The 13,689-nt window shown below is 45.6% G+C and overlaps 1 protein-coding gene across 1 annotated transcript in view; it reads right to left on the bottom strand.

Annotated features, from left to right (window-relative positions):
- Positions 1–13,689, bottom strand: part of LOC138812003 (uncharacterized) — a 175,690-nt gene that overhangs the window by 53,436 nt on the left and 108,565 nt on the right.

Genomic DNA, 13,689 nt, shown 5'->3' on the forward strand with positions numbered 1-13,689 from the left:
TCAGTTCCGTCTTGTTCTGTTCATGTAATAATTCGGCCCTCTGAATTTGCTTATACATATTTTTATTTCAAAAAGAGACAGTATGGCTTAGGGGGGAGGAAAAAACACAAGGAAAACACAACACTATGAAATAAAATGATCACATGAGACTCTGGGCAGGTACTGACCCTCCGTATTTCAGGCATAAGATAACGGAGCAAACACTTATTTTTTAGTAGTTAGTTGTAAGTAGGAAAGTACGTCAAATACCCCAGAAAGGCACTAGCATGTGTAACACTGACACAATCAACCGTAGCCACTCTTTCCCTGGTACAGCTGCCATGAAGAAGAGCTCCGCTGCTGCTCCTGTCACAGACACTTTCAAAACTGTCTACAAGGACTGACAGAGTATAGAATATATATGTATATTATATACTGTATGTATCATATATATAAAAAGGCAGGTGCTTTACCATTCAAGTCATATCCTCAGGCCTTTTCTGCAATGTTTATTGGTTCAGCTATGATCTCACATTTTTGCCCAACGCCAGACTGGGACTAGAACCCTCCTATCTGTGTTTTCCTTGTAGCTGGGATTACAGGATGTGCACCACCAAACCTGGCTTGTTTTGTGAGATGAAATCTCCCTAACTTTTCTCCCTGGTTGGTCTCAAGCTATGATCCTCTTGACCTCTCGCTGGGATGATAGGCAGGTGCCACCACAAGTCAGCCTATGTTTTCATTTTAAAGAATCATGTCATCAGTGTAGATTGTATGAACAAGTGGGCCTGTAACCCTCTACAATAGCCTGAGGATTTCAGGAAGTTAAAACAGTCTTAGATCCTGAATCTCTTTACAAGGAAATCATCAGATTTCTAGAGATTTAGTTTATTGTTTTGCCCTTCACTTATATAAGAAAGGAATGATGATATTTATCAGAAATCTTCATGGCTGATGAAAAACCCAGAAAAGATGAATAGTTTACTGTTCATAAACCACAATTGAGGTGATAACAAAAAGTCAATAAATGAATCAACTATGCTATGCTATCTAATGACAGACTATAGATCACCAAAAACTCATTGCCCTCTAAGACACTGCTTTTGCTTTGCTCTGCAGGTGGCTGTGGCCTCTCGGATCAGATCAGCATTATATAATCCAATATCATCATTTACCAACCCCAAAACTAAGGTAAGAGCAGAAGTCTCCACGCTTTCTTATCATAGTTTAATACCTGCCTGAAAAGACTGGGCTAGAAGTATGGCTCAATGGTGCAGCCAAGCAAGCATGATACCCTGAGCTCCAATCCTGGTCTCAGAAGAAAAAGGAAGAGGAGGAGGAGGAGGAGGAGGAGGAGGAGGAGGAGGAAGAGGAGGAGCAGCAGCAGCAAGAGGAGGAGGAGGAAGAGGAAGAGGAAAGAGGAAGAGGAGGAGGAGGAGGAGGAAGAGGAAAGAGGAAGAGGAGGAGGAGGAGGAAGAGGAGGAGGAGGAGGAAGAAGAGGAGGAGAAGAGGAAGAAGAGGAAAGAAGAAGAAGGAGGAGGAGGAGGAGGAGGAGGAGCAGCAGCAGCAGCAGCAAGAGGAGAAGGAGGAAGAGGAAGAGGAAGAGGAAAGAGGAAGAGGAGGAGGAGGAGGAAGAGGAGGAGGAGGAGGAGGAGGAAGAGGAGGAGGAGGAGGAAGAGGAGGAGGAGAAGAGGAAGAAGAGGAAAGAAGAAGGAGGAGGAGGAGGAAGAGGGGGAGGAAGAGGAGGAGGAGGAAGGGGAAGGGGAAGGGGAAGGGGAAGAGGAAGAAGAAGGAGGAGGAGGAAGAGGAGGAGGAGGAGGAGGAGGAGGAGGAGGAGGAGGAGGAGGAGGAGGAGGAGGAGGAGGAGGAGGAGGAGGAGGAGGAGGAGGAGGAGGAAGACTTCATGAAAGAAAACATTGCAGTGGGCTGGCCTGGAAGAGGGAAGTTTGGTGAGGGACTTGCCGAACTCAACAATACCTGCACCTCTCCCAGCTCCTTTAAAACCTGACCTCATGAGTGTGTTGATTAGATGATTCCCTTTGGTTTCCTCAAGAGGCAGGCAGGAATTCACAGGAGGAGGGACACTAAGTGAGCTTAAAACTCTTGCTCCAGGCAGGGGCTAGGCTGTCAAAGGCCTGCATGCTCACCTGACCCAGGCCCCTGGCTGGCTGGTAGTTTTACAGAGCTCTCTTGGAAGAAAGGGGTAATGTTTCTCACATGGGAAGTGAGTGGGGATGAAAGCTATTACATAAGCAGCAAGCAGGCGGGGAAGGCTCTGTGGGGGACTTGCTGGCAAAGAGTGACCCGAGCTCCCTGGCAGGGCGGGAGCTCAGGAGTGGGTGGCCTCCTTGGGAGCCCCAGCCTGAGGCACTTGCTTAGAATCCAGACTAAAAATAAGGCCGCAGTGTGTACACAGTGCTGAGTCACTAAGAAACCCTAAATATAAGACTGCAGCAAACGCTTTTTCTAGGAGCAGTATCATTTCAGCTTCCTAGCTTACAACAGTCAGAGTCCCTATGCTGCCAGGCTATCCCATTACACACTTTCCCTCCTGGTGGTGCAGGGGTGCACACACTCTCATGCATACAAGCAAACATGCAAACACACAGCTTCATGCACACACACACCCCCTTGTTTATGCACACGTGCACACACCCTTGTGTGTGCATGAGTGTGCATACACATCCTCTCATACACTTCACATAGGCACTGACACATACCCCCTAATACATGCACACACATGTAAACACACATCCCCCGTGCATGCACATGCAAGAGTGCACATTCATATTCATGCACATTAAAACACATAGCCTCTTGCATGTGTGCATACACATGCACACATGCACATTTTTAGTGGGAGCTGGGTGGCGTTATGTACTGCAGTTATTCAGTACTGAACTCAGTGAATCCTGACCTTGAGTGGTATTTCTCAGTGGCAGTCTCCTTGGAACCGTATGCTCTTAGATTTCAAGTGTCTCCTATACAATTTGTCTCAAGCAAACATGCTTAGGCATCCAGAAGTCCTCTAGACTTTTAATTGATTGACTCTGGCCTGCCAGCATGCTCCCTGTGTTCCAGACTTCCTTCCGTCCTTATGTCTCTTGGTTGCATTCAGCTCTGCATATCCTAACTCGATTCTGTGACAGCACCCCCTCCACTACCAGCCCTCCACCTTCATTGGCCTACCACCATTGCAACATTCCTGATGGGCTTCCCCTTCCCTCCCACCTGAAGGCTGGGGTTTTCAATCTCCCACCCAAGAGGCTGTGACCTCCCTTTCTTCTCCACGCTTCTGCTGTAGCAAACAGTGTTTCTCTGGTGTAACCACATCGCTGGCACTCCTTACCCAGAATGCTCTGGGGTCTGGATCCCCCTGGAAAGTTCTCAAACCCAAGTTTAGGACTTGATGGGGAAAGACAGGAGAAGTTTTCCAGGAGCTCCATGTCAGCACAACTCTTTTCCCTCTCTGTTCAAAATAGTTTCTTAGCTGAATTTTCTTTAGCTTCAGATATCACTATCGCATGCTTCAAGCAAATATTGAGTGCTAAGCATTATTTTTTATTTTGAATGGACCTCCAACTAACTGCCCCACCGGTAATTCAAGTGTCTCCGTCTACTTGGGCAGCTATGACGATGGAAATCCATCTCTCATCTATCTGCATGTCCAAGGTGGAGGTCACAGCCGATTCAGTGCCTGCTTCAAATGGTGTCTTCAACAGTCCCTCCCTCCCCATAAGGAGATGGGTGAAGTGCCCTGCACCTCTTTTATAGAAGCATCAGTCCCCTCCCCAAGATCTCATTTCTTTTTCTTTTCTTTCATTTTTTGGTAGTTCCCAGGATGGAACTCAGGACTTCTCACGTGTTACGCAGACATTCTGCCACCTGAGCCACATCTCTAGTCACCTTTTGCTCTGGTTATTTTTCATATAGGGCCTCACTTTTTTGCCCAGGCCAGCTGGAACCATAATCCTCCTATTTAAACCAAATATAAGCACATACCACCACTCCCAGCTTTTGTCTCTTGAAGTAGAATCTCACAAACTTTATTTGCCCAAACCTGCCTAGGATTATAATCCTACTGATCTCAACCTCCCACATCGTTGGGATAGCAAGTATGTGCCACTGTGCCCAGCTGATGGCTAATATGGACTCTTACAAATGTTTGAAGGCTGGCTACAAAATACAGTTCTCCCAATCTTAGCCTCCCAAGTAGCTAGGATTACAAACAAGAGCTACCAGCACCCAGCTAAATCTCACTTCTTAATATCACCACATTAAGGATTAGGTTTCAACATAATATTTAGGGGTGTGGGGGAGGAGCAAAAAGGAATAATCCCATCTCCTGCAAAAAGCATTATTTGAGGTTCATCTCTATCATCCCCCCTCCACTAGGAAATCCCACAGGTTCCATGAACAAAGTCCTCATATTCCCTTGACAGATTACAAGGGCATTCCAAAATCTGTATTTTTCTTATAATATATATAAACTGCTACCAGTGATTACACACACACACACACACACACACACACACACACACACACACACACACACACACACAAATACACATCTATGGTTTTGAATGGTAAGATCATTAATTTGATTCACTCATGTCAGGTTAGTAAGAACCATGCCAGGTGACCTATGCTGACACTGAAAGGACCTGGAGCTAGGACAGTTCCCAGCAGAGTCACCTATAAGAAGTAACAATGGAACTAGCTGGGAACTGTAGAGGAGAGAAGAGAGTTGGGACGGAGAGAGAGGCATATACATGGAGGTCCAGAGTGACAGGAAGTTCACTAACAGTAATATCATGAAGGCCATGGTTTCTTCCTAACTCATCCCTGTGACTTCAAGCTCACTGGCACCATGCCCTAAATAATACATCTCCTGTAACTACAGTCACAAATCAATCAATTCATTAGTCTCTGGTAGACTGGCTCTATTCTGCTTTGTGAACATGCCCTACATGACCAATGGGAGGCCATCTTTCTCAGAGTTTCCTACAAATGACCAATGGAAGGCCAGACCTCTGTAACCCAAACTTCCCCTCCATGTCTGAGATACCAATTGTGGATTCCCAGTTGGGCTCACTAGACTGGCTCTTCTTCTATGAGACCTGCTCCCAATCCTAGTCCCTGGGCTGGATCCCCTCAGATCAGTAGGTCTCCCCCTCCTTCCAGTGGCCTGTACCTACCCTCCTCCTTCCCCCTAGTGCTCAGGAATGAAGGAGCAGCTGCAGGAGGGATGCAAGCAAACCTTTCTGGGGAGCTAAGAAGAACATGTCTTAGTAGATGAGATCCATAAATACAGAAATTAGGAAGGCCAAGAGAAGCTAAATCACAATGTCTTGCTTCAGGCTCCATGGAAAATGGGAGAAAGGCCAATTTTGGGGTTCCCCCGGAATCAAAAAGATGGGCATGCAGAACCTTGATCATCAAACTGGATCTTCCCTCATCACTTTGCTCGGCCTAAGAGCACCCATTGCAACAGCTTCTGCGGAGAGATGGAGGCCTTTCAGCCAGCAGCCTGCAGACAGCACAGCACACCAGGGCAGAGCTGGCCACACACTGGCCGTGCCACTTGCTGCCATGCACACTTGGGAAAGTTCCCAGAGCCCTTGGAAAATCAAAAGTGCATTTCTCAGTGAGAAGCAAGCATCATTCTGCTTCAGACCCCAGATAAGAATGGGGCCCTGCTCCTGCTGGGTTCAGATGGAGAATATCTGTCCAGTCCCTGGAGAAGCAAGGTTGGGCATGGGGAAGAGCACAACCCAGGTGAGTGGTCATATCATGTCCAGCAAGACAAACCCATGGCAATTTAAACAAGCCTGTGTTGGTTTTCTCAAAGATTCTGGGTGGAGCGTGTCCCTGGTGTCCCCTTAGAGGATCTGGGTGGGAAGGGGGAGGGACGCAGAAAAGACACACTTTTCAAAATAGCCAAGGCATGCTCCATTTGCTTCATCTGCGTTAGCTAACCAACTCAACAATGAAAAGCAAGTATGTCTGTAAGTCCTGACGCAACATGGCAGCCTTTTGGGGAGATCATTAACCCCTTGAAATGGGAAACCCACCTTCTCTCTCTGTCCCTCTGTCTCTGTCTCTCTCTCTCTTTCTCCATCTTTGTCTCCTCTCCACCCCAAATGAAAAGTGTGGTGTGATGCCCTCCTGGGGACAGTTCTTATGTCACTGGGAGATTCTCTGACAAGTTCTGTCCTTTCCCATTGGAAGATTTCAGTAATCTGAATTCCTACAGAGACCGAATGTCATGTCCACAATTAGAATCCCTCGCCAGGGAGTGGCTTGTGGAGTATACACAGCGTCCTCACAGACTCAAAGCACATACATCCGAGTGTATGTGTGGCGAGATGTGTAGGCACACACCACTCCCCCAAGATCATCTCACATAGAATTCAGAGCTCTGTAGGACATTTGGGCAATGCTGCATGCTTGGAACGATGGAAACTGAATAAAAACTACTGTGACTGTAGCCAGGTGCCAGTGGCTCACACCTGTAATCCTAGCTTCTCAGGAGGCTGAGATCTGAGGATCGTGGTTCAAAGCCAGCCCAGGCAGGAAAGTCCGTAAGACTCTTATCGCCAATTAAAAAACCACTAGAAAACCAGAAGTGGCGCTGGTGGCTCAAGTGGTAGAATGCTTGCCTTGAGCTGAAGAATGCAGGGACAGCACCCAGAGTTCAAGCCCCATGACTGACCCCCCCAAAAAAAAACAACAAAAACAAAAACTACTGTGACTACATAAGGTCTCAGGATAAAGACAAATACAGAAGGCACAGGTCCAGGTGTCGTGGTCAGGGCCAAGGGAATCCTAAGTCTCTCATAGACCTTTTCTTCATTCTCTTTGTCTCAGCTACCCTCAAATACCAACACTGTTCTCAAGGATGCTCAAATTCAAACACTGTATTCAGAGATGCTCAGGGCATCCTCCCAGGGCAACAAAGTTCCCATGGAGAGATTCTGGACACCTATGAAGCCCTGTCATCAGAACCAGAGGCCCATAAGCTCTCATCCAAGTCCAGATCCTCATCAGACATACTGGTCCATACCCTTTTGAGAGACTGTCACAAAAGCTGGAGATGGTGTGGCACATAATCCTAGCATTTGGGAAGTTGAGGAAGGAGGGACATTAGTTCAATGCCAGCATGTGCTACATAGCAAGACTCTTCTCAAAAGGGGGACGTGGGAGAAGGTCAGCATGGTACAGTAAGAGGTAGATAATTGTGCCGGTTAGCAAGTTACCTCCTACCACCGCCACATTTTTAAAGGGCACTGAGTTCCTATGCCTCTTAACCTAAAAATGGAACAAGGAAGGACTTATCTGGGGAAAATTCCTACCCACGTGTAGAAGGCTAACTTCTCCATACTGTGAAACATACCTGAGCTGCTCTTCGTAAGAGCAGCTGTGGGCTCCCATGCTTTGGCTACGCATGCCCCCTGTGGCCACAGAGCAGCTCCAGTTGTGTCTCCTAGGATCCAATATGAGCAAACTGCAAAGTGGAATAAGGGAAGGAAAACCAGGAGCAGAAGAAACCTGGGGATCTACACATCTCATTTTCAATAACCAGCTCAGACTGATTCTATCTGGAGTTGAACTTAATCACAGTTGTAAAAAAAAAAAAAAAACCCTAGGAGAATGAAACTCGAGTATCATCCCAGCAATGAACTGTAACAAGTTCTCAGAAGTCCTTTCAAGTATTTCCTTAAAAAATATCGAATGTTTCAAAACCACAGTTATCCAAGTGTCCCCTCTGCAGGACACACAGGTTGTTGTGGGAGTTTCTGGGATGGAACCCTTCCACTCCCCTGTTTCTCCTGTGTTCTTCGTACCCTACCCCTGCTAGGTAAGAGGAGAATCAACACAACACAAAGGCAAAAGCACCAGACAGAAGCTGCCATCAGGGCACTGCAGGCCAGGTGAGCTACAGCCAGAGTGTTCACACTGCGAGTGGACAATGCGGCTGCAAGCTACTTGCCCCAAGATGGGTCAAGGGAAAAAAAAAACCTGTAAATATTCTAAATAGAGCTTGTGTGGGCACATATATATGTGTGTATACATGTACGAGTGTGCATGCATCTGCACGTGTGTACATGTGTGTAGATGTGTACATGTGTGCTTGTATGTACTGTGTATATGCATGCATGTATTGTGTAAATGTGTGTGTGTGTGTTACTGGGCTTTGAATTCAGGGCCTGTGATTGCTAGCCAGGCACCCTACCACCCCCTCTAACCTCTTTTTGCTTTAGTTATTTTTTTAGATAGGGTCTCACACTTGGACCATGATCCATTTACTTGTGCCTCTGGGCATTATGGATGTGAATCGCCATTCCCGGCTTGTTCTCTGAGACAGGCTCTCACTAACTTTTTTGCCTGGTAATTCTCCCATATCTGCCTTTCTGGTAGCTGGGAGTACAGATTTGTGCAATGCCAGGCCTGATCCAACCTATGGCACTTTTGATTTCCCCACTGGCATCATTAGGAAATATATTGACACTCCCCTGGCTTCATGAGAGCCCTGGGCCGGAGCCCATCCAGCAGGGTCCAACCACAGGAAGGAAAGCTGGACATCAGTTCCAAAGTTCCTTTCTCCTACTGGCTACAACTTCCTGTGGCTGTACATTTCAGACACCTGCAGTCAACACATATGAAACCAAACAGACAGAGTACCATGACCTGCACAATGACACCAAAAACACCCAAGAAAGATATGACACACTTATACACACAGCGTGCAAGTCGCTACTTACTTTCCAATACGACCACCAGAATTCACACCCAGTATTCCCTGTCAGCAACTCTGGTTCACTGTGACTCCATTTACCAGCCTGATCTCTCTAAGCCATCACTGGTATACATTTGGACTAGACTTTTTTCATTACCTGCTTATTTGTGCCATAGTTTGAATTCAGGGCCTCATACATTTGCCAGGCAGGCCCCTTAGTATGTGAGCTATATCTCCAGTTCTTTTTTGTTTCATTTACTCTTCAGGCAAGGTGTTGCTTTACTCTCAAGCTTCAGATATCAATCCCCCGACTCGTGCCGTCATGGAGCTGGGATGAGAGGCCCAGGGCACCACGGCCAACTTTTAGCGTTGAAATAGGGTCTCCCTGATTTTTTTTCTCCAACCTGGCCTTGACACATAATCTTCTCACCTTTAACCTCCCTAGTAGCTGGGATTACAAGTGGAAGCTAATATACTCAACTATGCAAACTTTTAAATCCTCAAATATGTTTTCACTTTTGTTGTTTTCAATACTTAATGTTCAAATAGGTCTTCGATGCACTAGCTCATCCTGATGGGCTATGCCATGCTTATAAGCTTCCAACAACATCATAAAGAGAAGTCACTGGGCGTGAAATTTAGGAGAGGGAAGAAGAGGCACACTCCACTGAATGGGTACCACCGCCTCCCTCATCCCCGCATCCTGGAATGCTTCTAATTCCAAATAGACACTGATGCAGGAGACTCTGAGGCCCATGAGTAGGTCCCTCAACTTCAAACCCCACAGGCTCCCAGGACAGCCTACAATGGAGCAGGCACCCCAGCCAGCTCTGGGCCAAGGTCTAATGGCTGTGCTCTTGCACCACCTGGTGGCTGTTTAATTTTAGGTCAGTGTTATCTGTCAAGGAAGCCAAACAGTACCTAGATCTCCATAGAACTAGGTCTGCAGCATTTCAAATGAGCATGGGGGATGTGTGATCAGTTGAAGCATGGAGGAGGCAGCCAATCCTGAGATCAAGCTCCCAAGACAAGAAAGCTCTCACTGCATGTGCAAGGCGCTCCCCAGCATGAACCACACAGCAGCCTCTGCATGTCTGAAACCCTCTACCCAGTCCCCCAAGGGAACCTTGGGCTTAATAGCTGACTTCAAATGCTACACTTGATGGTCCCATGCAGACATTTCCTACAGATCACTCAAGGGCCTGGAAGTCTTGGTAGCTAAAGTTTATGCATTTGGGGGATTACAAACATTTTTCTTTGTAGAGGAATTTGCATGTACAGGAATCCGTGAGTCATGAGGACTGACTGCATATCTCAAACCCTTCTGAATTTAACATTCTCCATTATCTTTCCCTCCCTCCCACAGCCAAATCTACCTGTTTATCTCCTTTGATGAACTGCCCCTGCCTTGGGGAGAGATGCTCACTTCCACTTTGAGCAAATCCAAAAGCTACCTGTGGCTTTTCTAATGTGTGCTCCCAGAGAAGAAGTGGAAAGGAGCATGAGCTAAGTGCTCCTGAGAGTGAGGAGGCCCATCGGCTAACTACTCCCCGAAATGAGAAGGAACATTGACTAGGTGCTCCTCAGAGTGAGAAAGACCATCGGCCAAGTACTCCCTGGAACGAGAAGGATCATGGACAAGGTGCTCCCTGGGTTGAGAAGGAACATGGGCTAGGTGCTCTCTGGAGTTGGACCATCAGCTAAGTATCCCCTGGAGTGAAGAGGACCACTGGCCAAGTGCTCCCTGGAGTGAGGATCATCAGCCAAGTACTCCCTAGGCCCAGGCCCTATGCTGGCCACTAGTCCACAATCTCACAAGGTCTCCAATGATCCTAAAATCACAAAGTTGTTGCCAGTTTCACAGCTGAAGAAAGCGAAGGGCACACAGGTTGAGGACAGACCACTGGCCCATGGGCCAGAAGGGAGACAGCTAAAATTTTAATCTAGATCCACTGGACTCCCAAGCCTGCTTGGAGGCAAAACAACATCATGCAAATCTCAAAAGGAATCTCTAATCTCAGACCAGGACAGTGAGTGGAAACAGACAAGGTTATCTTGCTTGGTGAACAGAGAATCAGGCAGAACTCTGCGTACAATTCCAGGGTGCCCCCAGCCTACCCTGAGCCAGCTGACAGTGTTTCTGCCACATGGCCTGTAGGTAGCAGAGTGAACACATGAGTTTGCTCCTAGTACTTAAGAAAGTTTGCCTGGCTGGGTGTGTAAAAGTGAAAGCAGCTTTCTAAAGTTATTGGCTTGCTGCCCTATAAATCATTAATCAACAGTCCTTCCAGCTTCTCAACTGTCTGATCAAGATCTTGGCCTTGGGGAAGTTCTAAAATTAAAAGCTAAAAGAACATCATGAATATCTAAACTAACTATCTAAACTGAAAGAGTATCATATATACTAATAATAATTTTAAAAAGAAAACCCTATGTCTCCTGTTGGTTATTGTCCATTTGAGTTCTACTTTTTTTCCAAAATAACTTTACAAGTTGTTGCAGGAAAGTGTATGTTGGGGGGGGGGGAAGGGGAGAATTAGTCCTACAAATTCTACCCCTCCCATCTCCACCCCCTGGAAGTACTGGTTGTAAACTCAGAGCCTCATGTTTGCTTGCTAGGAAGGCAAGCTACCACTCAGACCATGACCCCTGCTGCCTGAGCCACACCATTACCACACCCACAACATTAGAGGTTCAAATAATTCTACAGGCCAGAAAACCAGACCAAGTCGATGTCCAATGAAACCCTACATCACTCTTCATTCAGCAGTCATGAGACAGGGCACCCTCCAGGCATAGAAAACAGAGACAGAGATGTCCCAACACCCTAAGTAAGAGTCATCTGACATAGACGGAGCCACACTGACTCATGGTAGAAACTGGTGATTTTATACAAGGACCAAGTCTGGAAATAAAAAGAGCTATCTTACCTACTCCCTTCCCATTTACAAGCCTAGGCCTGTTCGATCTTCACACCCTCCTTTCCCTATGACTCTGCTCTCTGCTGCCAATCACGAAGGACTAGAGCAGAAATACAATCAGCCCTGAAAATGGCAGACATTTTTGGCATAGTTCGTGGGAAATCAAAGCAGTGGCAGAAGGAGGACAGTGGAGCTACAGTAGCACAGAGGAACCCAAAGGCCACCCATGCACCAGAAGAGGGCAGCAAAATCACTTTGGAGTGATGCTGAAATGCACAGGCCTTGAACTCTCTCTGGAAATTTGACTTGAAGAATATGGATTATGCAAACTTCCAGGGAATTTAGACATGCCTTGCTCAGGACACAAAAGTAAACTTAGAAGGCAGGGGAGTGAAGTCCCTTCTTCACCAGGCTGAATGTCTGGGAAAGAGCTCTGTCAGGTGAGCAAGAACAGCTTGGTCATCATCACAAATCTGCACCTGTCCTGTCAGTCATGACCCTATTCACCAGCATTTTGAACTTCAATTCAACTAAACAGTCAAATGGAACTCCCAGGTCAAAATTCAGGATATGATAGAACAAAAATGATGTCAGAGTATCATTGTCGTAAAAAAAAATCCCTTATTAGGAAGGACATTGAGACTAACACTACAAACTTAATTCTTCACGAAAGAGGTACTAAGGAGAGGATTTTAAGATAGTTTGACCATGGAATTACTAGATGTTTATTGGAAGCAACTGAGCTCTATGGAAAGCTTTGAAAATATTTATCATAAAGATGAGTTTTATAAAGTCATCCTAATAATGTAATCAGGGTTATGTGTGCATAAATAATGGGTGCAGTACTGTAATTGCAGATGAGTAGGTGGTTTCAAAACACTGAGTCAGAAAAAATAAAAAAAGCTTAAGGACAGCACACAGCCCCAGGACTGCTACAAAAAAAAACAAGTTAAGGATTCTATTCAAAGAGAGAGGCAAAAGAATTGAATAAAGCTAAAATTTCAAAAACTTGATGAAAACTATGAACACACAGATCTAAGTACACAGCATGTGTGTGGGTCAGGTTGGGGGCAAAGGAAAAGACACCAAAAGTGATCATAATCAAGCCCCTCAGGGATTCTGAGGGCAGCAGAAAATAGCAACAGGAAAACAGCATATTTCTCATCAAAAGCAAGTGAGAAGACAGTAGGGCAACATTTTCGGGGGAGGGGAGGGAGAGGGGAGGCAGGGACCAAATTAGAATCCTATGTGCAGAGAAAGTAACTTTCAAGTTTAGATAACTTTCAAGAGAAAAGATAGGAAGTGGCGCTGTAGCTCAAGTGGTAGAGCGCTCGCCTTGAGCTGAAGAGCTGAAGGACAGCGCCCAGGCCCAGAGTTCAAGCCCCACGACCGACAAAAATTAAAAAAAAAAAATCAAGAGAAAAGATAAAGAAACTCTCAGAAACAAAAGCTGACAGAGTATGTCACACCATAAGAAATTTAGGGAAAATCAGAACAGTTAGAAATGGAGATAGACATAAATAAAGGAAGACTTCTCAGACATGCCAACTACATGTGTAAGTGCATGGAACTTTTTCTTATGATTTAAGCCTTTTCAAAAGACAGTGGTTTAAAGTAAACTATAGGGCAGAATTTGTACTTTATATATAAAATTTATACTTTGTGTATGCATACATATGTAAGGATATACATACATAGTTTATGTATATAGATTATGTACATATATATGAAGTAAAAAGTCTGATAAATTATAAAGTACAGAAGTCAAGAAGTAGAGGCACATTCCTGTAAAGTTTTTATAGCATGCATAAAGTGGTGTTATTGAGGGGAAAAAAAGAGGCTGTTCTGGACACCTTAGGTTCAGATTCACAGACTGAAAAAAACAAATAATCAACAACAACAAAAATGCCCAAAGGAGAACAACCATATTGGTGTCTTCAGCAAGACAAAGCTCTCAGGAAAACATAAATTGTACAAATCTTGTGATGTATTACATACATTCCAGGAGACTCTGGGTTGGATTCCGATGTGGACTTGACGTGTGTAAGT

The sequence above is a fragment of the Dipodomys merriami genome, unplaced genomic scaffold (genome assembly GCF_024711535.1).
Source record: "Dipodomys merriami isolate MVZ:Mamm:240054 unplaced genomic scaffold, mDipMer1.0.p SCAF_556, whole genome shotgun sequence".
NCBI lineage: Eukaryota > Metazoa > Chordata > Mammalia > Rodentia > Heteromyidae > Dipodomys > Dipodomys merriami.